This window comes from Rhinopithecus roxellana, chromosome 12 (assembly GCF_007565055.1).
Source record: "Rhinopithecus roxellana isolate Shanxi Qingling chromosome 12, ASM756505v1, whole genome shotgun sequence".
Lineage (NCBI taxonomy): Eukaryota > Metazoa > Chordata > Mammalia > Primates > Cercopithecidae > Rhinopithecus > Rhinopithecus roxellana.
Genome location: NC_044560.1, coordinates 112,423,719 through 112,450,856, shown reverse-complemented (window position 1 = coordinate 112,450,856; position 27,138 = coordinate 112,423,719). Strand labels below are relative to the sequence as shown.

The 27,138-nt window shown below is 42.3% G+C and overlaps 1 long non-coding RNA gene and 1 pseudogene across 2 annotated transcripts; both read left to right on the top strand.

Moving 5' to 3' along the window:
* Positions 1 to 1,926: 1,926 nt before the first annotated feature.
* LOC104667136 lies at positions 1,927 to 2,723 on the top strand (annotated as a pseudogene).
* A 20,449-nt stretch (positions 2,724 to 23,172) lies between these two features.
* LOC115892194 lies at positions 23,173 to 26,512 on the top strand. 2 transcript variants are annotated; one of them, XR_004052078.1, is made up of 4 exons: positions 23,173 to 23,426; positions 23,685 to 24,140; positions 24,252 to 24,468; positions 26,389 to 26,512. It is a non-coding gene; the product is annotated as an uncharacterized LOC115892194 (long non-coding RNA). The 2 variants fall into 2 exon arrangements; XR_004052077.1 differs by lacking the exon at positions 24,252 to 24,468 and having other exon boundaries at positions 26,389 to 26,498.
* Positions 26,513 to 27,138: the final 626 nt, after the last annotated feature.

Here is a 27,138-nt window from a genome sequence, read left to right as displayed (position 1 = left end):
ATACAGACTGGGACGGAAGAAATAAAATTGTCATTTTTGGCAGATACATAATTGTCTATATAAAAAAACCCCAAAGAATCAATAACAACAACAAATGACCTCTAACAACTAATAAGTGATTACAGTAAGGTTGCAGAATACAAGATTAATACACAAAAGACAAGTGTTTTCCTATGTAGTAGAAATGAATAATTGGAATTTCAAGTTAAAAACACATAATACCAATAATATCATTTACATTAGCTCCTAGAAATATGAAATATGTAGGTATAAATCTAACAAAATGTGCACAAGATTTATATGAGGAGAATTGTAAAACTCTGATGATAGAGATTAAAAATGTAATCAAATGGAAAGATATTCCATGTTCATTGATGGAAAGACTCAATATTGTTGAGATGTGATTTATTCTCAAATTGACTATATTTCAACAGAATCCAAATAGAAATACCAGCAAGTTGCTTTGTGGATATTAACAAACTGATTCTAAAGTTCATAAGGAGAGTCTAAAGGACTAGAATATCCAGCGCAGTATTAAAGAAGGAAGCATATTGACACTATCCAACTTCAAGACTTACTATAAGGCTACAGTAGTCAAGACAGTGTGGTATTGAAGAAAAAGCAGATAAATTGATTAACAGAACAGAATAAAGAACCCAGAAATAGACCCATACACATATATTTAACTGATATTTGACCAAGGAGACAGGCAATTCAATGGAGAAATGATAGCCTTTCCAACAAATGGTGCTGGAACAGCTGCATTTACACGTGTAAAAAAACTTAACTTGGACACTGACCTTACACCCTTCACATAAATTAACTCAAAATCTACCACAGACCCAGATGTAAAAATTATAAAACTTTTAGAAGATAACATAGGAGAAAAATCTAAGTGATCTTGGGTTTGGCAATAACTTTTTAGATACAACACAAAAAGCTTGATCCATGAAAGAAAAAAAAAAGATAAACTGGACCTCATTAATGTTAAAAACTACTGCTCAGTAAAGACTATTAAGAGAATGAAAAAATGAGCCACTGACTGGGGAAAATTATTTGTAAAACACATCTCTGATAAAGGACTGGTAATTGAAATATAAAAAGACCTCTTAAAACTCAACAGTAAGAAAATGAACAATCAATTAAAAAGTGGCCAAAAATTTGAACAGACACCTCAACAACAAAAATATACAGATGACAAATAAGATATGAAAATATGCTTAACATCCTGTGCTTAGGTAAGAGCAAATTAAAATAATGAGATACCACTACTCACCTGTTAGAATAGCTGAAATCCAAAACACTGACAACACCAAATGCTGGTAAGGATGTAGAGAAATGGTATATCCACTTGGAATACACCTTGGTGGTTTCTTACAAAACTAATCATACTCTTAGCATATGATTCAGCTATTGTGCACCTAAGTATTTACCCAAATGAATTGAAATCTATGTCCACATAAAAACTTGTACAAGAGGGCTGGGTGTAGTGGCTCACGCCTGTGATGGCTTGAGCCCGGACGCTCAAGACCGGCCTAGGGCAACATAGCGAGACCTTCATCTCTACAAAAATTAAAACATTGGCTGGGCATGGTGGCATGTGCCTGTAGTCCCAGCTACTTGGCAGGCTGAGGCAGAAGGATCACTTGACCTCAGGATTTCAAGGGTGCAGTGAGCTGTGATTGTGCTACTGCACTACAGCCTGGGTGACAGAGCAAAACCTGGCCTCAAGAAAAAAATGGCAACATGGTTTCTCTATGGTCCCCACCGGCCGCCAGCACCGGAAGCAGCTGCGAAGCCAGCCTTCCCCAGTTTTTCCCCGGCAGCGCTGGGCTGGTGCTTCCCCGCTGAGAAGAGTGTCCATAAGGAGAGCTCCACCTCCTTGAGGATTAAAGCCTAACAGTACTGAGGTATTTGCCAGTCAAAATGTCTGCAAAATTGGGAAAGTCATTATCACTCCTAACACAAACTTCAGAGGAGTGTGATGGGATTCTGACAGTGAAGACAGAAGAGCAGACCGGTGATCTGGACTCTAGCCTCCATTGGAGCAGCAGCTACAGCCCAGAGACCTTCCGCTGGCAGACCGTCTGCAGTCAGTTTGACTACCAGGATTCACCGGGGCCCCGGGAGGCTCTGAGCCGGCTCTGGGAACTTTGTCATCTCTGATTGAGGCCAGAGGTGCACAGGAGCAGATCCTGGAGCTGCTGGTGCTGGAGCAGTTCCTGGCCATCCTCCCAAAAACCCTGCAGCCCTGGGTGCAGAGGCATCATCTAGAAAATGGAGAGGAAGCTGTGGCTATGCTGGAGGATGTGCAGAGAGAGCTTGATGGACCAGGGCAGGTCTTTTTTGGACGAAGAAAGGACATGGTTGCAGAGAAGCTAGCACCTTCAGAAATCACTGAGCAATTACCAGCTAGCCAGCGCACGCCCGTGAAAAAGCAGCTCCAGGGAGCATCATGGGAGCAGCAGTCCTTAAGACCACATGATGAAAACATCAAAACTATAAATGTGAAATCCACTTCAAGGCAAAAGACTTCTTCAGGCATAGAACTGCATCGCGATGTTTCCAACATCCTCGGTACGAATGCCTCCCAGGGTTCAACATATAGAGGAATCTATGAACAAGATGATTCAAAATATGAGCATAGGATTGCAGAGTCCCAAAAGAATATGTACTTCAAGCCTAGGCTGAAGTGTCCCAGGTCACTGTCAGGAGGCAGATAAATAAAGGGCCTTAATCTCTTATGAAAGCTCACAAGACCCTCTATACTATTGATGATATCAAGTTAATTTCCTGTGTTGGAAAAAAATAATCTCCTTTGCAATGTATTTTGGAAATATCTCAATGGAAACATTAAAATGACGGCATGTCTACAAGAAGTCACCTAAACATAAGGAATGTTTTCATAATAAGCAATATTATTCTATGGGTGCTTCTGTAAGGTGGATAATCATCTTAATGTAAAGGAAAAAGGGAGATGAACAAAATTGTCGAACAAGACTGGTGTACCACAAGAGTTGGCAAGTGCCGTGTGTGATGGAGAAATGTACCACAGCTTAACTGGAACAGGAAGCCCTTAACTGCTGATCACAATGCCTCAGTGTCCCCTTTTCCAGCATAAATCAGCCATGAATATGTTTCAAGCATCACAAGACAACCTTTTCAGAGTCTCCTGCATTCTTAGTAAGATGAATTTCTAGACATGCTCTCATGAAATGAGACCCTGGATTTTGATTTTCTTGTACATACGAACAAATCACTGAAGCTCAATTTAAAGGGTCCACTGCAGTCCCTTATAAACAATTGTTGAACCTAACCTTTATAATTAATAAGTTTTAAAACAACATTTTTGGCATATCTTATTTGACTTATCTATGAGATATGAGTAGCTATAAGTTTTACCTGTATTTAATTCAGTCAGATTTCCTGTTTAAAAACAAAACTACTGACTCCTGCATTATTAAAGTTATTTTGACAGTATACACACAGCATAATGATCTCTTTTCCAGAGATTCTTGATAAAATTCTGTAATGTTATTACAAGAATACATGTATTGTGTTTTCCATGGTGCTACAGTTAACCAACATGGAGGCAAACATCAGAAATCAAAGCCCTTGAAAAAACAGAAGAGGATCTTAGTCAACTTCTTTGTCTGGTTGAGTTCCTCATAAAGTGTAAAGCATTTCATTCTCAGAAAATCCAACCATATCTTAGAATAGCTCCAGAAATTGGTTTAGAAGAACTCCAGAAATGTGGAGTGACCACACACTGCTTAGTTAGTATGCTAATAAATGTAAGATCAGTAGGAGGAGAAATGAATGTGAATTTTATTACAGAATTTTCTGATAGTGATTATGCTTTATAGCTCTAGTGAATATGAATATGTATTGAATTGTATTTTCAGTCATTAAAAATGTAGGATACTTTTTATTTGGGCCTCATTCTCTTTGTAATTAAAGAGAAGAACAAGCCCATCTATTGAAACAACAAATGCCTCAGAGATATGTGTATTGTGAATTACTGCTTAATTATGGGAAACGTTTCTTAGGTTCTATCCCATCAACTTTGTAAGATTGAATTCTCTCTATTGTGAATAATTGGAATGTCTCCACCAGAAAGTGGTGCAAATCATATCATCTAAGTATATGATGAATTTTTAAGGGGTGTTGCTGTGTAATTTGAATTATTTTGCAGTTATGTAGGTATCCTAATGAGTGAATGGTACTAGTTTATATATAAGGAGAATTACTTGAGCTAACCTTGATTTTTAAAAATTACCATTTTATTAGCACCCCCATTACATTGATTAATTTTCAGGGATAGTAAATACTCCAAAATGATAACAAACAAACAAAAATAACAACAACAAAAAACACCTTGCACATGAAGTTTGTAGCAGTTTTAATCATAATTGCCCCAAATTAGAAGCAACCAAAATGTCCTTCAGAAAGTGAATAGATAAACTGTGGTATATCTATGCAATGGAATATTATTCAGCAATATGAAGAAATGAGCTGTTGAGCCATGAAAAGAGATGGAAGAACATTAAATTCATGCTGCAAAGTGAAAGAAGCCTGTCTGAATAGGTTAAATACTCTATGATTCCAACTATATGACATTTGGAAAGGCAAAACTAGAGACAATAAAAAGATCAGTAGTTGTTAGGAGTTTGGGGGAGGAAGGGATTACATGGAGCACAGGAGATTTTTAGGGTAGTGAAACTATTATGTATGATACTACAATATGGGTACATGACATTATGCAATTGTCAAAACCTGCAGAACTGTATAACAGGGAGAGTTAACCATAATGTGTACCATAGACTTTAGTTAACGTATTAATATTGGACCATTAATTGTAACAAATGTACCACATGAATCCAAGTGGTTAATAACAGGATAAACTGTGTATGTACGGGTAGAGAAGATACACGAGAACACACTGTACTTTCTCCTCAGTTTCTCTGTGAAACTAATATTGTTCTAAAATAAAGTTTGTTAATTTAATAAAAAGATTACAGAAGTTGTAACTTGACTTTATTGGTTTTTGTAAAACATAAAACCCAACACCAGCTGAACACATGTTTCTTTTCAAGAGCACATGGAATGTTCATTAAGATTGGGCCAAAAAATAAGTCTTAATAATTTTGAGATTAAAATACATTTTCTTTGATCACAATAGAATTAAAGTAGAAACAATAACAATATGATATCTACAAAATCCTCAAATTTACAGATTAAATATTAAATAAATAAATACTATAATAAATATTGAATTTAAATCATTAAATATTTAAAAATATATTCATATCTAGAATAAAAACAAGACACTTTTATACAACCAATATATTAAAAAACAAGGAAAAATACAAAATATTTTGGACTGAGTAAGCAAAATACAGCAAATCAAAATTTGTGACAGACAGCTAAAGTGTGGCAGCTTTAAGTGTTTCTATTTAAAACAGAAACATTTTAAGAAACAATGATTTAAGTTTCTATCCTGAGTAGAAGAATCAAAGAATAAATTAAATACAAAATGAGTAGAAAAGAAGAAATAATAAAAATAGAAGTGGAAATAGAAATGATAAAGAGACCTTATATTACTTCTATTAATTTATATTTATAGACATTTCTATATATAATATAGAAATTATAAAGTGTAATAAAATGGAGAAAACCCTATCAAGATTGCAGAAGAAATAACAAAGAGAAAACTCAAATTACCAATATTAGGAATAAAAAGAGAAGGGCATGAGTCAGATCTGAAAGATGCTAAAAGGATAATGGGGAATCATAAACATCCTCTAAGAAAAAACATGCAAGTCCAGATGGTTTTTCTGGTGAATTCTATCAAATGTGTAAGAACAATATTTCACCTGTGTTACACAAACTCTTTCAGAAAAGTGGAGAAAGGGGCAACTTTTCCTAACTCATTCTATAAGGCCAGTATTACCCTAATATCAAAACCTAACAAGAAGAGAAAATTACAGATTAATATTGCCCATAACATAGACACAAAAGTCTTTAGCAACACTTTAGGAAATCAAATCCAACCAAATATAAAAAGATGATATTTTGTGACTAAGTAAAGTTGTCCGCAGGAAGGCAAAGATTCATTTGACACCTAAAAATCAATCAGTGTAATTCACCATATTAAGAGAATAAAGGAGAAACGTCCTATGGTGATCTCAATAGCTGCGAGTCTCACACCACTTTTCAAAAACATTCTAAGTAAAGCAGGAATTGGAGAGAATTCATTTCTGTGATAAAGCACATCTACAAAAACTCTTCAGTTAATACCATACTGAATACTCTTAACCTATGATTAGGAACTGGGAAAGTATATCCAGTCTCTGCTTGTATTTGATAGTTTCCTGGATGTTGCAGCAAATGTAGAAGATAAGAAAAATTAATAAAAGGCCTAGAGATTAAAAGAGAAGAAGGAAAAGTGCCTTTATGCACAAAAAAGTCTGTGTATGTAGAAAATCCAAAAGAGGGCTGGGCACAGTGACTCACAACTGTAATCACAGCACTTTGGGAGGCCAAGGTGGGCAGATCACCTGAGGTCAGTTCAAGACCAGCCTGGCCAACATGGTGAAACCCTGTTTCTACTGAAAATATAAAAATTAGCCAGGCGTGGTGACACATGCCTATAATCCCAGCTACTCGGGAGGCTGAGGCAGGAGAATCACTTGAACCCAGGAGGCAGAGGATGCAATGAGCCAGGAGCATGCTACCGCACTCCAGCCTAGCGGGACAGACCAAGACTCTGCCAAAAAAACAAAAAAAATTCCTAAAGAATCTACAAAGGAACTACAAAATGTAAACAGGAGTTGAGCAAGGTTTCAATATAAAAGTAAATATATCAAAAGCAGTTATTTTGTCCGTATACTACTATATGCCCATATATGTATATAGTACATGAGTACACACATACACACACACACACACCATTTTCAAGGGCTAGGGAAGTTGATATTGGTCAATTATCAATTTCAGCCAGGGCCCTGACAGCTGGCCTATGGAATTATTCCAAGTGATATTGGTGCCCTTGGGAAATAAAGCTTTTAAGCTAGCATGGATCTTGTACCTACCTGATGTACATTTTACATCCTTGTTCCTGGGAGAAGACAGCTCACAGACAGCTGAGTTTTTGGCTGCACATCCTACTTAGAAGAGAAATGCCTCATCGTGCCATGTTGACAAGTGTTGGTCCTGGCAAATACAGAAGGAAATAAAGAGAAATAAAAGGCATGTAGATTACAACGGAAGGAAAACTAGCTTTATTCACAGAAACATGATTCCTAGAAACATTATTGTGTATGTAGAAAATCCTAAGGAATCTGCAAAGAAACTACCCGAAATCAAAAGCGATTTTAGTGAGGTTCAATATACAAACTCAATATGTACCCATATATACATTTATGTACATATACAGTCATGCACTTCATAACAATGTTTTGGTCAGCAATGAACTGTAAATACGAGTGTTTCCATAAGATAACATGACATTGTTACTGTTTCTCTTCTGTGTTTAGATATATTTAGATACACAAATACTTACCATTGTGTTACAATTGCCTCAAATTCAGTATATGCTCTATAGGTTTGTAGCTACAAGCTATACCATATGGCCTAGGTGTATAGTCAGTTACACCATCTAGGTTTGCATAGGTACGGTCTATGATGTTTGCGCAATGACGAAATGCATCACCTAATGATGCATTTCTCAGAAGGTATTCCCATCGTTAAAGTGACACTGGACTGTGTATGTATTACCTGTATTCTACCACTGAACTATCAAAAATTAAAATTTAAAAGATTCCATTTACAATAGCACTTACAAACCCTGTAGAATACTTACAAATAAATTAGCAAAAGCTGTGGAAGATCTATGCACAGACAACTACAAAACAGTGGTTGCAAATTTTCTCTTAAAAAGTCAGAGATTAGGTTGGCGCAAAAGTAATTGCGATTTGAAAGTAATGGCAAAAACCGCAATTACTTTTGCACCAACCTAATAAGTAGCATAGGCTTTGTGGGCCACATTGTCTGTGACACAGACTCTTTGTGTTTCTGTGTATTCTGCAACTCTTTAAAATTGTTAATATGATCCTTCACTGACTGGCCTTACATAAATAGGCTATGGGCTAAATTTGTTGGCCTGTACGCTGCAGTGCTGACCCTTGCTATGAAATATTTCTAGGAGAAAATATTCAAGACCTAAATCTATGGAGATACATACCACCCTTGTGACCTGGAAAAGTTAATATTGGCAAGTTGTCCATCTTGGCCAGGACCCTGAAAGATGGTCTATGTTATTGTAAGAAAGATTGGTGTCCTTGGGGGCATGGGCTTTTAAGCTAGGGTGGACTCTGCAGAAGTCTGAGGTGCCATTTCCTGTCCCTATACCTGGGAGAAAATAGCTCTCAGGCAGCTGTGTGGTTTTCTGCAAAGCTCAATTAGAAGAGAAATTATCAGGCGTGCTGGCGCATGCCTGCAGTCTCAGCTACTTGAGAAGCTGAGGCGGAAGGATTGCTTGAGCCCAGGAGTTCGAGGTTGCAGTGGGCTGTGACTCCAGTCTGCGTGACAGAGTGAGACACTGTCTGGAGAAATTCATCATGGGGATATGCTGATAATTGGTGGCCCCTGCCTACACCCTCCCCGGAGACTGAGCCAGGCCCGGTGTGGCCAATGGTCCACTTATAAATGGAACCAAGTTAGACCTCCTAACAGTGAAGGTATTCATTACAGCTCTGCCATGGTGCTAAGCACCCCAAGTATTATTTTAAAAAATGTAATCCATCATGCACACCGTGAGACTACACCAAAGTCTGGCGGTTAAATGCATAATCTATGGAATCAGACAGCATGGGTTCAAACCCTGGCTGGGGTGAGATGGGGAACTTCCTAAGGCTTAAATGCTGTTTTACCAAATCTTTTAAAAGAAGTGAAAATACACCGCCTGTTAGAAAGGGAAGTTTTGGGGTGAAGTATGCAGGGAGTTTAGAATACCTGGTCCCCACCTCAGAAACCATGGCAGCCCAGATATTACAGGTTCAGATCTTTCCAGGGCGGCCACATAGAATGTCCTTGCCTCCAAGATTTGGAGAGCTGCGCTATTAAGGTTCTTGGAGGCGGTGTCCTGAGCCCAGAGCTACCTGGAGGCGGGCAGCAGTTGTGGGGGTGTTGGCATGGCCTGATGTCCTCTGTGGCAGCTGCCTGAAAAGAAGAGGCCGAGGGTTCTTTGCCCTGTGTCTCTCCCAATCTTAGTACCTGCCCTGCAGCAGCCTCCCTGGCTGCCAGGGCACACCTGTCACCCCGGGAGACAGTGCCGGCCCGCCCTCGCCAACCCCTTATCCTAACTCCCATTTCCAGACTTCCAGGAAGCCCGATCCCCACCATGTGAGCTGCTCCTCTACTCCGCGGAGGGGAGGCTCTGCCTCTGGTGACCTCGAGGGAAAGAGCTAGAGCACCCACAGGTGCTGACGGCCGCGGCGCTGAGGACGCTGCACACCCGTTCCCCGGCGGTCCCAGTGCTGCTGACAACCAGCGTCCGCGGCCCCCAACCGTCGAACAGAGCGCGTGGGGCCATCTGGTGCCAAACGCCCGCAACGGAGTGCGGAAGGTCACGAGGCGCTAGAGTACTGTTGGGGGCAGGCGGTTGGGCCTTGTCACTCTTTGCTGGGCGTGATTTTTTTCTTCTCTTCCCCTTCGCTCCTGTGCGCTTCGTGCTGAAGCCCTGGGCTCACACATCCTTTCTCTGTCACGTGTTCCAACAGCATCTCACCTGCATCGGGCTGAACAGGAGACCTGAATTTTCTACTCCAAGGATTCGCCGGCTCACAAACTGCTGTTCATATCTTCAGCAAGCTTTGTCTGTGCCCTGCCCCTGTCCCCCATTGGCTACCATACCCGCTCCCACCAAGCCTACATCACCTCGCTGCCTCTGTGCCTCTCCCGGCCTCCTTCCAGGCCCTTCTTCCACAATTTCCGGTCTTTGCTCCTGGGTGTTCCGTCCACCCTAAGAGGCGGTATCTGATCTGGCAGGCTCAATGCCTTTCTCTGGCGCTGTCTGCACCTCCAATATATTCAGTGACTCAGGAAGGATCCATCCTGCAGGGCGCAAATATACTCTCCTGTTTGCCACCTGAGCAGAAAGGCACCTCTATGAGGTCTTTGCCACCCAGTCACCCTACCAGACCCAATCAGCACGTGGGAGACGTGGAAGAGAGAAGGACAGAGATGGAGAGAGACCAAAAGACTACATGAGGCCTTGAAGGATGTCATAAGAATGTTGCCTTTTACTGAGGGATGGGACCCATGGAGGGTTTCAAACTGAGACTGGCATGATATGACTTAGGCTTTTGTTTTTGTTTTTGTTTTAGACAGAGTCTCAGAGTCTAGCTCCCTCATCCAGGCTGGAGTGCAGTGGCATGATCTCAGTTCACTGGAACCTCCATTCTCCCGAGTTCAAGCCATTCTCCTGCCTCAGCATCCCGAGTAGCTGGGATTACAGGTACCCACCACCACACCCAGCTAATTTTTGTCTTTTTAGTAGAGATGGGGTTTCACCGTGTTGGTTAGGCTGGTCTATAACTCCTGACCTCAAGTGATCTGCCAACCTTGGCCTCCCAAAGTGCTGGGATTATAGGCGTTAGCCACTGTGCCCAGCATGACTTAGGTTTTAACAGGATCATGCAGCTTGCTAGGGGCACAACATAGAAGCAGGGACACCCATCATGAGGCTACAGCCCTAGTCCAGATGACAGTGCAGGGGGTGAGAGGAGGATTTTGTATAGATTTCAAAGTATTATTTGCTGTTAGATTCAGTAATACATACACGGATGAGAGAGAAAAAGTGGCCTATGGAGTTACCATTCTAGGCTAGAGAAAGGTTTTAGTCATCACCAATGTGTACTTGTCACTGTAGTCATAGAAAAGGACTGCTTGGGGGAATTCCAAAAAAGAGAAAATAAGAAAGGAAAAAAAAGGCATGACAGACCCCTTGGTACATGCATGTGGGATTATTGGCTGTGTATGTGGAAAAAACATGCTGAGACCCTGTCTTTGTCCATTTTTTGTTTATATAAAGGAATAGCTGAGGCTGGGCAATTTATAAAGGAGTTTATTTGGCTCACAATTCTGCTGTCTGGAAGGTTCAAGATTGGACTTCTGGGCTAGGCGAGGTGACTCATGCCTGTGATCCCAGCACTTTGGGAGGCTGAGGTGGGCGAACCACTTGAGGTTAGGATTTCAAGACCAGCCTGGCCAACATGGCCCACCTCTACTAAAAATACAAAAATTATCCGGGTGTGGTGGTGTGTGCCTGTAATCCCAGCTACTCGGGAGGCTGAAGCAGGAGAATCACTTGAACCTGGGAGGCGGAGGTTGCAGTGAGCCAAGATTGTGCCACTGCACTTCAGCCTAGGTGACAGAGCAAGACTCTGTCTCAAAACAAACAAACAAACAAACAACAAACAAAAAAACAAAAAAGATTGGGCTTCTGGTGAGGGCCTCAAGCTGCTCCCACTCATGGCATAAGGCGAAGAGAAGCCTGCATCACATGCAGAGAGAGGAAAGCAAGAGAGAGTGGGGAAGTGCCAGGCTTTTTTGGTACAAATTTAGGGAGTGTAAGTGCAGTTTTGTTACACAGATATATTGCACAGCAGTGAGGTCTAGGCTTTTAGTGTAGCCATCACCTGAATAGGGTGCATTGTACTCACTAATCTCTTATCCCTTACTCCCTTCCCACCCTCCCACTCTTCCAAGTCTCCAATGTCTATTATTCTACACTCTGTCCATGTGTACCCATTATTTAGCTCCCGGTTTTTAGAAAATGTGGTATTTGACTTTCTGTTTCTGTTTCACTGAAGATAGTGGCCTCCAATTCCATCCATGTTGCTGCAAAAGACATGATTTCTTTCTTTTTTTTTTTTTTTTGGCTGAGTAGTATTCTGTTGATATGCGCACGTGCGCGCGCACACGCACACACACACACACACACACACATTTTCTTTATCCAGTCATCCACTGATAGACACCGAAGTTGGTTCCCTATCTTTGCTATTGTGAATAGTGCTGTAATAACATATGAGTGCAGGCATCCTTTCGATATGATTTCTTTTTTCTTTCTCTCTTTTTTTTTTTTTTTGAGATGGAGTTTTGTTCTTGTTGCCTAGGCTGGAGTGCAATGGCGCAATCTCCGCTCACTGCAACCTCCGCCTCCTGGGTACAAGTGATTCTCCTGCCTCAACCTCCTGAGTAGCTGGGATTACAGTCATGTGCCACCACGCCCGATTAATTTTTTTATTTTTAGTAGAGATGGGGTTTCTCCATGTTGGTCAGGCTGGTCTCAAACTCCCAACCTCAGGTGATCCACCCGCCTCAGCCTCCCAAAGGGCTGAGATTACAGGAGTGATTGTAATCAAGTGCCTGGCACTTTTTGGTGTGATTTCTTTTCCTTTGGGTAGATACTCAGTAGTGGGATTGCTGGATTGAATGCTATTTCTAGTTCTTTGGGAAATTTCCATATTGTTTTCCATACAGGCTGTGCTAATTTACATTCCCATGAATAGTGGCCCCTTTTACCACTGTTTTTTGGTTTTACCAAAACCAGCTTTTTGTAGGAGTAAATAGAGTGAGAACTCACTCACCCCTAAGGAAGGGCATTAATCTGTTTATGAGGAATCTGCCTCCATGACCCAAACACTTTGAGAACTTTGGGATCAGATTATAACATGTGGTTTGGGATCAAAGTATAACATGTGGTTTTGAAGGAAAACATCCAAGCCATAGCAGACACCCCAAATACTAAAACTCAGACACCAGATTTTTTAAAACAAAATTATGAATGCTTTAGAACAGATTAGGATAAATTATGAGAATCTGTTATAGCTTTGGAATGTGAAGGCATTCTTAATATTGAAAGATCATAAGATAAAATATTGAGAAATTGAACACCATTGGGTTTTTAAATCTTTTAAAAAACAAAATGCAAAGATAAAAGATAGATTTAGAACTTCTGTTCATCATAAGATACAATTCAGAAAATGAATACTCAAGCTGTCAACCGGCAAAAACATTTGCAAACATATCTCTAACAACATAGTGTGAGATATATGAAGAGCTCCAACAACTAAATAACAAAATCCCAAAGCCTCTAATAAAAGTGGGCAGAACATTTGAACAATGCGTTTACAAAAAGTGATTCATGAATGTTCCAACAACATTCTGGGAATCATGCTTGCAAACCTTTCTGACTAATGAAACTGAGCATCTTTTCATGTGCTTATTGGCCATGTGCACATTATCTTCGTAGTCTCATTTTTAAGTCAATTTAGGTAACCTTTTCCATCACTTGCAGCCTAGAGCCCTAACTGATTCAGGAAGTATATTTCATCTCAGAGAAAGAGTTTCCATGTTCTCTATTTCTTGTAAACATGTATTCTTGAAGAAACTTTATAACACTCATACACAGAAGTGTACAAATATCTGTCTATTCCTCAATATATTTTTGCACAATAAGCAAACCTATATAATCTGGATCAAGAAGAAAAAACAGGCACCTCAGAATCAATCTCATGCTCACTCCTGGTCAGTATGCCCCCTCCCAAACTTTTAACGTTATAGATTAGTTTTACCTATTTAAAAACTTGATATAAATGGAACCCTACCATGTGTCCTGTTTGTGGCTGTGTCTTTTCATTCAGCAGTTTGTAAAATTCATCCATGTTGTTGCTTTTAGCAGCACTGTGTTCTTTTATATTGCTGTGTGATGTTCCATTGAACAAACATAATTTATCCATTCTATTATTGATGGATGTTTGAATGGACTTAGTTTTTGGCTATTAGAAATAATAATGCTGCTGTGGCTGGGTGTAGTGGCTCATGCCTGTAACCGTAGCAGTTTGGGAGACCGAGGAGGGAGGATTGCTTGAGACCAAGAGTTCAAGACTAACCTGGCCAACATAGTGAGACCCCATGTCTATTCTTTTTTTAAAAAAGAAATAGTGCTGCTATGAACATTCATGTATATATTTTCGACTACTTCTGAGGTAGGACGCAGGACTTGACTCCAGAGGTGGGGCTTGGCCACTGAAGCAAATTGAGGACTAGCTAAAACAGGGTCAGGGTGGAAGCAGCTTTCCATCAAACACACCCACCAGTGAGCCATGTCAGTTTACCATTGTCATGGCAACATGCAGGAATTACTGCTCCTTTTCATGGCATTGACCCAATGACCCAGAAGCTACTACCCTTTTCCTAGAAATTTCAGCATAAACCACCCCTTAATCTGCATGCAATTAACAGTAGATATAAATATGACTGCAGAACTGCCCTGAGCTGCTGCTCTCTGCGCACTGCCCATAGGGTAGCCCTGCTCTGCCAGAGCAGTCACAGAGCTGTAACACTGCCTCTTCAATAGAGCTGTCTTCTTCCACCACCAGCACACCCTTGGATTCTTTGCTGGGTGAAGCAAAGAACCCTCCTAAACTAAGCCCCAGTTTGGGGCTTGCCTGCCCAGCATCACTTCCAATATCATGGAAATTTTCAGTGATGCCTACTATGAAGTTTATTGCTTAACTTTTCACATTTAGGTCTGTAATTCTCCTATTGATTTGCATGTCTTTTGTAGATTTATTTCGTGTTTATTGATGCTACTATAAATCCTCCAAAGGGATTTACCTTTGGATGTAGAAGGCAGCTAGGATGGGAAAGCATACTTTATTCTGAGACTAATGTAAGTCAGAGTCATGCTTCACTCTTTTTGAAGGCTGGATATCTCCTGTTGTCCTTATTTCTGGGATATTGGCTTTCAGACGTTTTACATGAAAGCCTGAGTATTTGCTGGGGACCCTCTTCATTAACAGGTCCTGACTCTGAATTTTTTTCTCACCAGCCCCTGAAATTGCTGAAAAGCTCTTCTCGGCTTCTCTCCCTCAGAGCCACAGTTTTTTATTTAGTATTTCAGAAGCCACTTATGAATCAGTAAAAGTTTAAAGGGGAAAAGAAGTACCTGAGTCAGGCTCATTTCTTAACACTTCCTCTTCTATCTCCCTAAGAAATTGGACCTTCAGTTCTTGGCTTCATAGTTAACACTTGATGCTTGCAAACAGGTGTTTTAAAGAATATTTTATGCAACTTTTCTAGATTTTCCTGCAGGAGAGTTGATTTGATAAGTAGCTTATCTATCATTTCTGGAAGTGAAAGCAGTGGCATACTGTAAAATTTATAATTGTTCCTTTAGGGAAAAATAAAATTTTAATTTATAGTCTTTATTGATTTGCATGCTGTGAATGCTCTCACCATGGCTGATTTTGAGTAACCAATGTGACATCATTGAACACAAAGTGGAGACTATCACATGCTGGTACAGTCAAGCTCTGACACACCGAAGAGTTGATATCTCATCCCGGGTGATTTTGTTATCTTCTCCAGTACACGCCAAGGTTATGGAAAATGGTTCCTATTCTATTCCATCAATATCCCTATGCCTAGGTGTTGAGGACCCCACCCTCTGCCTGAGTGTTTGTATATGAGGGCAGTTTATGAGTTAATGGGGTCATTGGAATGGCGCCTAGCATTGACATTGTGAAGAAGTGAAAAGGTTGTATGAACTTGAAAGGAAAGGCAGAAAGCTGCAGTTTTGTACATTTTCTGCTGAAAACAAACTCCTGTTGATCTATAGGGAAAGGAAGGGGGAGAAGTACAAAGTTGAACTTCTGGATCTTAGCTTTTTTGGTTCTAATTTAGGTGACAGTTATAGTTATTGTTATATTTTTGTGGAATTTGTTCAATCAGCAAGCACACAAAAAAGTATTAAAGAAGATAAAACTTTATTATCCAATATGCAATTAGCCAGTGTGGTAGTGCACCACCTGTATCCCAGCTACTTGGGAGGCTGAGGCAGGAGGATCACTTGAACCCAGGAGGCGGAGGTTGCGGTGAGTTGAGATCGCGCCACTGCACTCCAGCCTGGGCAACAGAGTGAGACTCTATCTCAAAAAAAAAAAAGAAAAAAGGAAACAGTTTTAAAAGACAGGATTCTTCAGATGTTTTAAAGAATATTTTATGCAGCTTTTCTGGATTTTCCTGCAGGAGAGTAAATATTCATTTTAGATACATACGCCATGGAAGGTTGAGTTATAAGCTGATGCCCATATCTCTGTTTTCTGCTGCGTAAGTCCTGTATCAAGCCCTCCCCTTTAGTAAGTCATGTCACTGGTGAGCAGCAACTATCTGGGCCAGAGGCACAGGAGTAAAAGAATATACCAAGACAGTTGTAGGTAAAGAAAGGCAGATTTATTAGAGAAAGTAGGAAAATGTGTTACCAGGTTGCAATGGCCAGTATCAGCAAAAGAGGTGCTGACTTCCAGGAGACAAAGGCTTGCTGAGGATTCTATAGAGTGGAACCTGGGCTAACTGAAAACAAGGTGACAGGCTAACTTGCATTTCTCTGTCAGCTGAGGTGTCTGATAAATTGAGGGTTTGATGGCAAGCAAGAAGTTTGTGAGTTATGCACATTATCTGTGCAGGAGGACAATATGTCCTGGGCTATAAAGAAAAGCAGACCTGTAGCTTATCTTCCTCTTTCTGTTCCTACGTCCTGGACCATGAAGGAAGGCAGACCTGTAGCTTATCTGCTTTATCTCTTTGCTTCCCCCGGTCCTACCAGCCTGACTCCTTTTCCCTAATTACGACTCCTCAAGAATTAGGCAGAGATAATACTCATTTTCATAATGTACTGGAGAACACAGAACAAAACCACCCGGGATGAGATATCAACCGTTTGGTGCATCAGAGCTTGACTGTACCAGCATGTGGTATTCTCCACTTTGTGTTCAACGATGTCACATTGGTTACTCAAAATCAGCCATGGTGAGAGCATTTACAGCATGCAAATCAATAAAGGCTACAAATTAAAATTTTATTTTCTCTAAAGGAACAGTTATAAATTTCACAGCATACCACTGCTTTCACTTCCGGAAATGACAGGCTGGTTATCAGACCAACTCTCCTGCAGGAAAATCTAGAAAAGCTGCATAAAATATTCTTTAAAACATCTGAGGAATCCTGTCTTTTAAAACTGTTTCCGTTTTGTTTGTTTTTTGTTTTTGTTTTTTTGAGATGGAGTCTCGCTCTGTTGCCCAGGCTGGAGTGCAGTAGCGCGATCTCAGCTCACTGCAACCTCTGCCTCCCGGTTCAAGTGATCCTCCTGCCTCAGCCTTCCAAGCAGCTGGGATACAGGTGGTGCACCACCACACCTGGCTAATTTTATATTTTCAGTAGAGATGGCGTTTCACCATGTTGGTCAAGCTGGTCTCGAATTTCTGACCTCAGGTGATCCACCTACCTCGGCCTCCTAAAGTGCTGTGATTACAGGTGTGAGTCACCACACCCGGCATAAAAACTGTTTTCTATACCACTCCAGATACTCATTTTGGGATGAGCATTTCACTGGGCAAAGTGAAGCTGAATCTGGAGGACCCATGCTGGAGGCGGTGTGAGTTAGGACTGGCGTCATCTAAAGCTGTTCCTAAATTTGGAGTCTGTGATTCAGGTGAGCAAGTGCAGTCTACTCCCCATTGAAAATACAAATTGAGGGCCGGGCGCGGTGGCTCATGCCTGTAATCCCAGCACTTTGGGAGGCCAAGGAGGGTGGATCACGAGGTCAGGAGATCGAGACCATCCTGGCTAACATGGTGAAACCCCGTCTCCACTAAAAATACAAAAAATTAGCCGGGCATGTTGACAGGCGCCTGTAGTCCCAGCTACTTGGGAGGCTGAGGCAGGAGAATTGCTTGAACCTGGGAGGCGGAGGTTGCAGTGAGCCGAGATCACACCACTGCACTCCAGCCTGGGTGACACAGCAAGACTCTGTCTCAAAAAAAAAAAAAAAAAAAAAAAAAAAAAATACGAATTGAGCTTGAGAAAAAAAATGGATTATACTGGACTATGTAAATTGCCTGTGTCAGAATTTAACAAGTCTAGTGAAACAAAATCAAACAAGGACATAGAGAATGTGAGTAACTCAAGACCAATGTAATATACATGTAGATACTCTGGTCTGTATATCAGGTTATATACTCACTGAGTCTCAGGAACATACAAAGTTCAGGTATATCCATTGCCCAAAGTAAATACTTAATGAAGTTACAAAGTAGAGACTTTATAATTTATATCCCCTCGTCACAATTCAGTAAATAGTAGGAGATAATGAAAAAATTTTCCAAAGAGCTTCACTCACTTGGAAATTTGTTAACATTTATGAATAACTTCCAGATAGAAAAGGAAACTCCTAAATGAGTTCGCAAAGTAAACTGTAAAAGAAAACAGCTCATTGGCCGGGCGCGGTGGCTCAAGCCTGTAATCCCAGCACTTTGGGAGGCCGAGACGGGCGGATCATGAGGTCAGGAGATCGAGACCATCCTGGCTAACACGGTGAAACCCCGTCTCTACTAAAAATACAAAAAAAAAAACTAGCCGGGCGAGGTGGCGGGCGCCTGTAGTCCCAGCTACTCCGGAGGCTGAGGCAGGAGAATGGCATGAACCCGGGAGGCGGAGCTTGCAGTGAGCTGAGATCAAGCCACTGCACTCCAGCCCGGGCGACAGAGCAAGACCCCGTCTCAAAAAAAAAAAAAAAAAAGAAAAAGAAAACAGCTCACCAAAACAAAAACAGAAACAAAAAACCACGGTTACAGGAAATAGCTAAAGTTGCACATCATGTTGAAAACTTACGTATTGTCACTGGACCCCCAAGAATCTATAATCTGCTTTGTGATGCTGGGGCTGCAACTCCTCATAGACTCCTCTGCCAGTTGACTTCTCCCCCCCAGGAAAATGGGTAAACAGACACTGGTATATCCATACAATGGGTTACCACTAAAAAGTAAGATGGAATGAACCATGGATGTATGCAACGACACAGATTAATCTAAAAATCAGTATGCTGACCAAAAAGAGAGCACGGTCACACACACACATGCAAGACTACATGAGTCAATTTACACGAAATTCTAGAAATGGCAAAATTAACCTATAATGTTTCTTTTCGTTTGTTTGTTTTGTTTTGTTTTGTTTGAGACGGAGTTGCTCAGACTGGAGTGCAACGGTACGATCTCGGCTCATTGCAACCTCTGCCTCCCAGGTTCAAGCGATTCTCCTGCCTCAGCCTCCTGAGTAGCTGGGACTACAGGTGTGTGCCACCACGCCCAGCTAATCTTTTGTATTTTTAGTTGAGACAGCGTTTCACCATATTAACCAGAATGGTCTCAGTCTCCTGACCTCGTGATCTGCCTGCCTCGGCCTCCCAGAGTGCTGGGATTACAGGTGTGAGCCACCGCGCCTGGCCATAATCTATAATGTTTAATATATTTAATAGTGGTTGTTTGATCTATTGATCAATGGTCATAGATCAATGTTTGTTTGGGGCTAGATATATGGAGGGATTGAGAGGGAAGGAGCAAAAGGAAATTTTGAGGAGATGGAATATTCTTATATCTGTATCTTAATTACCTTGTTAGGTGCTTAAGAGCATGCATTTGTCAAAACTTACTGAGCTCTATATTTAAAATGGATACATTTTATTTTACATGAATTTTACCTCCAACATTTGATTTGAAAAAAAGCGAAGCAAAGGTAGAAAGAATATCATTCTAAAATCACTGTTTTATGAAAAGATCTTGCTACATAGATGAAATTGACCATAATGGCAGAGAAGGCCAGATTTTCTTTATAATTGTTGTAACAGTTTTTAAACATGAAAAAGGTTCACTTAGAAAACAATACTAAGGTAGGGGCATGGCAGAGAACGGGAAGATGGTCAGTGGGGAGGAGCAGAGTAAGAAGAGAGCAAAGACACAAGCACCCTTGTGTGCAGAAAAGGCATGGTGAACATAGGGGTAAAAATCACTAGCCCTTCTCAGAGCAATTCCACCATTCTCTGAAGGAAAGTCCATGGACCATGAGAATCCCCCACCTTCTGGGACATATATCTGGACTGTGGGACTTTGTTTTTTTGTTTGTTTGTTTTTTGAGAGGGAGTCTGGCTCAGTCGCCCAGGCTGGAGTGCAGTGGCACGATCTCGGCTCACTGCAAGCTCCACCTCCTGGGTTCACGCCATTCTCCCGCCTCAGCCTCCCAAGTAGCTGGGATTAGAGGCGCCCGCCACCACGCCCAGCTAGTTTTTTGCATTTTTAGTAGAGACGGGGTTTCACCGTGTTAGCCAGGATGGTCTCGATCTCCTGACCTCGTGATCTGCCCACCTCAGCCTCCCAAAGTGCTGGAATTACAGGCGTGAGCCACAGCGCCCGGCCTGGACTGTGGGACTTTGACCCGTGTTGGATCAGCCAGATCCCCTTTCCCTAGAGCAGTTTGTCAGCACAGGAAGAGAACAGCTCAGCCCTTGGAGACAGAGTCATTTATGGGTAGGATGCCCTGGCTTCCTGCAGCTGGCAAGTATGAAAGTTGATTATATAAATTGAGCCATTCTTGTTATACTCAACTGAAACAGAATTGGAAGGCCATGAGGAGAAAACACACTCAGGGCATGCCAAACATGTAATTCTTTGCAAGCCTAGCTGCTGAAATTGCCTGCTGTAACCCAAAAACAGTTTTATGTAGTAGTTTCTGAAACAACCTGCTGGACTCTATGACTACTTTCACCTTCTGCTATCACTTACCAATCCTAGCTTTCCAGCTCCCCAAAACTTTGCTAGTGCCAGTGAATTGTCTTTGCAAAACGAATTGTCTTTGCTCTTTTTAATGAAACCTCTAACCTTCTGTTTGTTCTTCTAAAAGGCTGCCCAGTTGTATGCCCTGAATTGCAATTTTCACTTCCCAAATAAAATGGTTTATATTTAGAGTTGTAGCTCTGTATTTTGACTTCGACCCAAGGTCCTGATTTGCTCACTGCTATGATCCAGTTGCACCTCTAGGTTCAGTCAATCCTCTCCAATTCTTCAGGGATTGTCCCACGATAGGTTAGTTTTGGCTGTCCTAGCTTCTCATATAAATAGGGACATGCAGTATGCATTCCTGTGCAAGGATTCTTTTCACTTAGCAGAATGTTGTGGTTTTTGACTTTTCTTGTCTGTCATCAAGAGTTATTTTCTTTGATAGCTGAGTAATATGAATACTTCATAATTTATTTTTCTATTCTCATGTGGATTGGTGTCAGGGATATTTCCAGATTGTGCTTATTATGAATAAGGCTTTTATGAATTTTGCCTACTATGCAAGGCTTTTTGTGTCATGCAAGCCTTATTGTGTACATATGTTTTCATTTCTCTTGAGGAAATAACTCAGAATGGAAGTGCTGAGTAAGAATTAGTGTATGTTTAGTTTTATAATAAGTTTTATGATATTTTTTCAATATGATTGAATGATTTCATATTATTATTGCAATGAGAAAAGTTCCATGTTTTCATTTCTCTCGAGGAAATAATTCAGAATGGAAGCATTGAGTAAGAATAAGTATATGTTTAGTTTTACAGTAAGTTTTATGACATTTTTTCAATGTGGTTGTACCATTTCATATTATCATTACAATGAGAAGTGTTCCACGTTTTCATTTCTCTCGAGGAAATAATTCTGAATGGAAGTGCTGAGTAAGAATAAGTGTATGTTTACTTTTATAATAAGTTTTATGACATTTTCCCAATGTGATTGTACCATTTTATATTATTACTGCAAGTAAGAAGTGTTCCAGGTGCTTCATACCCCTACAGGCATTCTGGTGGATGAGCAATGGCATCTCAGTGTGGTTTCCACTTAAACTTCCCTGATGATTAATAATGTTAAGCATTTTTGATGGGCTTATTGAACATTTCTGAATCAACTTTTGGAAAGGGATTATTGTTCAAATGTTTTGCCCAGTTTTTTTAATTGGGTGGTTTGCCTTATGGTTATTCTATCATTATTATTGTTAGGTTTTGAAGGGAGGGGGAGAGAGAGAGAGTTGGTGGCTCTACAGCAACACAGGTTTATTGCCAGTACAACTTGCAGAGAGGGGACCAGCTTAGTGCCAGAGCCCACTGCCACTTACAGGCTGGGGTAATTACAGGCCTGGGCAGGAGGGATCTGGGCCGTATGGCTTGCTGCCTGGGAGGATGTTGATAAAGATGTTCCTTGGGCCTTTGCCCAGCAGGATGTGATAAGGAAGTCATGTGGTTGGGCAGGATATTTCTCACAGCCCAGGGCCCCATGGAATGTTTCACTCTGACCAGGGTCTGTAAAATGGCAGGGGCTTGCAAAATAGTGCAACTTGGACTAATAATTATTATTAATCCTAAAGGGAGAAGGAGATTCAGCAAGAATGGTGAAAGGAGAATTATAATTTGGGCATCTCATGATCAATATCTCGTGGTGGGGTAAGAACAGGGACAGTCATGTTTGGAGGGTCTGGCAGACAGGTCAGCTGAATCCGTGTCTACTAATGAGGCAGGAGCCAGGATCCGCATGATGAAAGTGGCCACAGTCAGGAAGTCTGAAATTTTCTCAGCAGAAAAGAAGAAAGAACAGACAGGCTGAGTGGCCCTGCTGTCTGAAGGGGCCTCAGTTTTATCCTCCAACACCTTGGGGCTCCACTGGTGCTCACCTTTCTTCTCCAAGCCTAGGTCTTCAGCAGTGACTACACAGGGAGGTAGGGGGCAGGGGCAGCTCTCCTCCACTGCCAGTGGCAGCGGCAGCAGCAGGAGTACTGGAATTTGGGGTTACAGAGCTTACAACTGTCAGATGTGTTTGGAAAATTCCTTCTTGAGAGTGTCTGGAAGCTTTTTTTCCCTGTGTCTTGTCTGACTTTAGTGAGGCTGAAGATCTGGGTGAATGGCCTCCATCAACATCTTCCTTCATCCACCTCTCCAGTAGCAAAGTGCAGATAAGACTGGACGGGACAGCTCTGCTGAACCCACAGCAGACCTCCAATGAGGTCTGTATAAGCTGGCGATGTCACTGTCTTTGGCAAATGGGCTCAGAGAAGATGTTTGGGCTTTCTTACTCAAGGTGTCTTCTGGGTGTTTGGACAGAGGCTTCCTTTCAGGGGTCCAGGACTGCACTGGAAGGAAGTGACCACAAGATGACACCGTTGTTCTTCCAGACACTCCCGCTGTTATGAGGGTGAGGGGGCAGCGCTTCTCTAATCACCCTTCCTTTGCTACTTTTTCCCTCTGCCTCAGCTTTTCCTTTCCTGCACTTTCCTGGGGACTTCAACTCAGTCTTCCTGAGGCAAGGATGGAGGGGAGGACGGGATAGGCCAGCCTCGTAGAGGTCACTAACTGCTCAAACCCCAAACAGAATGGAGTCATTCGCATCCTGGAGGAGGACTCTACCATTCCAAGATATTCAGCTGAACACCCTAGCAGTGCTAGCCGACATCAGTGGCTCCTGAGACCTCCACACTCAACAGAGTCCCGCACACTTTCAAGGTAAGAACCCTAGAGAGGAGCCCAGAGCCTGCGGAATCAGACACCGCCTGCTAGCGGTAATGTCCAACCGAAACGGCGCGGGACTGCGGTAAACCTGGGCGAGCAAGGTCGAGGAGAGCTCTGTGCCGGGACCGCGAGGCGATCCAGACCAGATGGGGAACACTGGGGGCAGTGGCGGGGGGCGAGGGGCGCGTATGAAGCTTGCAGAAGAGGTTGCCCGTGAAGAGCAGCCTGTGCTCTGCACACCCCGTTATGCAGTTGAGCCGCCGTTGGAACGCGTGGAGAGAAAGGGTGCGCGAGGCCAGGGCTCGAAGAAATGCCGCAGAGGGCGAAGTGCGAAGTCCAACGGTCCAGCCCCAGCAGGGGACTCTCGAGCTTCGGGATTCCGTTTACTGGGTAGCGGCTGTTTAGACCCAGACCGGCCCTGCGCCATGTGAGCACTGCTCAGGACTGCAGCTGCTGGGCACCAGCAGCCAGGTCTGCAGGCTCCGCCAAGCCTGGCTAGCTTCTGCAAGCAGTGCAGGTGTATCCTGGGGTCACTGGAAGGCAGCGCCTGCTCAGAGCCAGAGTACAGAAGCGGCCCAGGTCTTCCCAGCACCAGGTTCACTGGAAGTGCCAGGTGTGGGAGAGGGAGCTGGGGAGAGAAGAGGACTGTACTGGTTCCCGAGCTGAATGATGTACCCAAGAGGCCAGGGAGCTTCAGCAGGTGCTAAGGTGAGGAGGAGATGCCATCATGGGGTGCAAATATGGAGCACACAAGGCTGGACCTTATTCCTTTTAGGCAGCTGCTGCTGATGACATCAGTTTCCCCTCTCCCCTCCTCAGGCCACCACCTCCTTCATGCTCCTCTCTGATCACCTCTCCAAGTCCTGGTGTCAGGAGCCTTCTCTGTGGCCGCCCTGGGGAGACTTGAGCCTGGGACATGACCTGCTGGGTGAAGGTTTCTGAGAAGGGAAACCTGTGGCCTGACCTGCGTGGGTGCTGCACCCAACCTCATCTCCTCCTGGGAGGCAGGCTCTCTTCGCTTGTTTTTACAAATTTGGTAAAACAGCATTTAAGTCCTAGTCCCTGGTAGTGACCCTGCCAGGATTTGACCCAGGCTGTCTGACTCTATTTATGCACATATCATATATTACCATTTTTTATTGTCCTTAGGCCATGGCACACACATAATGAACACTTAATGTGACCCACCAGGAAGTCTTTCCTTTTTGGTTCAACTCAGATCTTGGCCATTGGCCACAATGGGACCTTGGTCTCCTCTGAAGATGACCTGGGACTGCTGTTCCCAGGCAAATCCCCATTGGGCATTTCTATTCTCACTGAGCTTGCAGCAAACCATGAAGGTCTCCGTGGCCTATCTTCTCCCAAAGCCAAGGACGGGAGATGGTACATCAGGTGGGCACAGGATTCATGCTGATTTAAAAGCTTTATGGCAGGGCACAGTGGCTTCTGCCTGTAATCTCAACACTTTGGGCGGCCGAGGCAGGAGAAATGCTTGAGACCAGGAGTTTGAGACCAGCCTGAGCAACATAGTGAAACCCTGTCTGTACAAAAAAAAATTTTTAATAAAATTAGCTGGGCATGGTGGCATACGCCTATAGTCCCAGCTACTCAGGAGGCTGAGGTGGGAGGATCACTTGAGCCCAGGAGTATGAGGTTATAGTGATCTATGATCACACAACTGCACTACAGCCTGGGCAACAGAGCGAGACCCTGTCTTTTTTGTTTTGTTTTGTTTTGTTTTTGAGACGGAGTCTTACTCTGTCACACAGGCTGGAGTGCAGTGGTACAATCACTGCAACCTCTGCCTCCTGGGTTGGAGCAATCCTCCTGCCTCAGCCTCCTGAGTAGCTGGGATTACAGGCACCCACCACACTGCCCAGCTAATTTTTGTATTTTTAGTAGAGATGGTGTTTCACCATGTTGTCCAGGCTGGTCTTGAACTCCTGACCTCAGGTGATGTGATCCACCTTGGCCTCCCAAAATGCTGGGATTACAGACATAAGCCACTGCGCCTGGCCCTGTCTCTTTTTTTAGAAAGACTTTTCAGAATCCTGGTCAATATTGACAATTTATCAATATTATAACTTTTCCAGTACAGAAGCATGATATATGTCTCCATATATTTAGGTCTTTTAAGATTTAAGATTTTCTCTCAACAATATTTTGTAGAAAGGTCAACAAGCTAATTGGCCCCAGAACTATTTTTGTAAGGCCAGTGACTAAGTACAGTGTTAACATTTTTGGCCGGGTGCGGTGCCTCATGCCTATAATCCCAGCACTTTGGGAGGCTGAGGCGGGTGGATCACCTGAGGTCAGGTGTTCAAGACCAGCCTAGCCAACATGATGAAACCCCATCTCCACTAAAAATACAAAAAATTAGCTGGGTGTGGTGGCAGGCGCCTGTAATCCCAGCTACTCGAGAGGCTGAGGCAGGAGAATTGCTTGAACTGGGAGGCAGAGGTTATAGTGAGCCAAGATCATGCCACTGCACTCTAGCCCTGGGCAACAAGAGTGAAACTCTGTCTCAAAGAAAAAGAAAAATTTGAGGGGCTAAAAATATAAAAACGAGAATATGTGGAAAAAACCATAAGCAACCCATAACGCCATATTTACTATCTGAATTTTTAAGAGAAAATTTGTAACCACGGTTTTGTAGTTTTCTGTGAATCAAACTTGTACAGCTTTTAATTTATTCCTAAGTATTTTATGTGAGTTGTAAACACTACTGTAAATGACATCATCCCAATTTTAGTTTTCAATCATTCATCAATGGTATACAGAGAATACGTTTTGAAAATATGTATTGACTTGTATACTGAGACCTTGGTAAATTCACTTTTGACTTCTGGTAGCGTCTTTGTTTTCTATGAATCATGTTTATGTGAATAAAGCTACTTTAACTTCTGTTTTAATCTGCATGCCTTTTTCTTTCTCTTTCTTACCTTTACATTTGCAGAAACCAACAACTGTCAGCATTAACACCATCAGGCCTTTCTCTTCTAATTTAACCTTGCAGCCAACCACACAGCTATCTGTGCACGACCTCTCCCCAAGCGCAAGGACATGAGATACGGATCAGGTAGGTGCAAGATCCATGCTGTCTTAAAAAGTCTTGTAAGGCCAATATGTCTTGTAGCAATTCCAGACCAGTACTGGCTGTGGCCTGTTAGGAAACTGGGTCGCACAGCAGGAGGTGAATGGCAGGTGAGTGGGTATTACCGCTTAAGCTCCGCCGCCTGTCAGATCAGCATCGGCATTAGATGCTTATAGGAGTGCAAACCCTACTGTGAACTGGGCATGCGAGGGATCCAGGTTTCACATTCCTTATGAGAATCTAATGCCTGAGAATAGTTTCATTCCAAAACCATCTCCCCGCTACCCATGGAAAAATTTTCTTCCACGAAACCAGTTTCTGGTGCCAAAAAGGTTGGGGACTGCTGCCATAGACCAGCTTTCTGGATTCTGGCTGAAATGGACAACTTACCAATATTAATTCTTCACTCTACCAGCTGATACACACACACACACACACACACACACACACACACATTCATACATGTATTGGTATATGGTAGTTTACAGAAAAATAATTGTTTTATATATATTGATCTTGTATACTGGCACCTTGCTAAATCCACAGCTTACTTTTTATAATTTCTTTATAGATGGCATAGGATTTTCTGCATACACATTCATGATTTCTGTG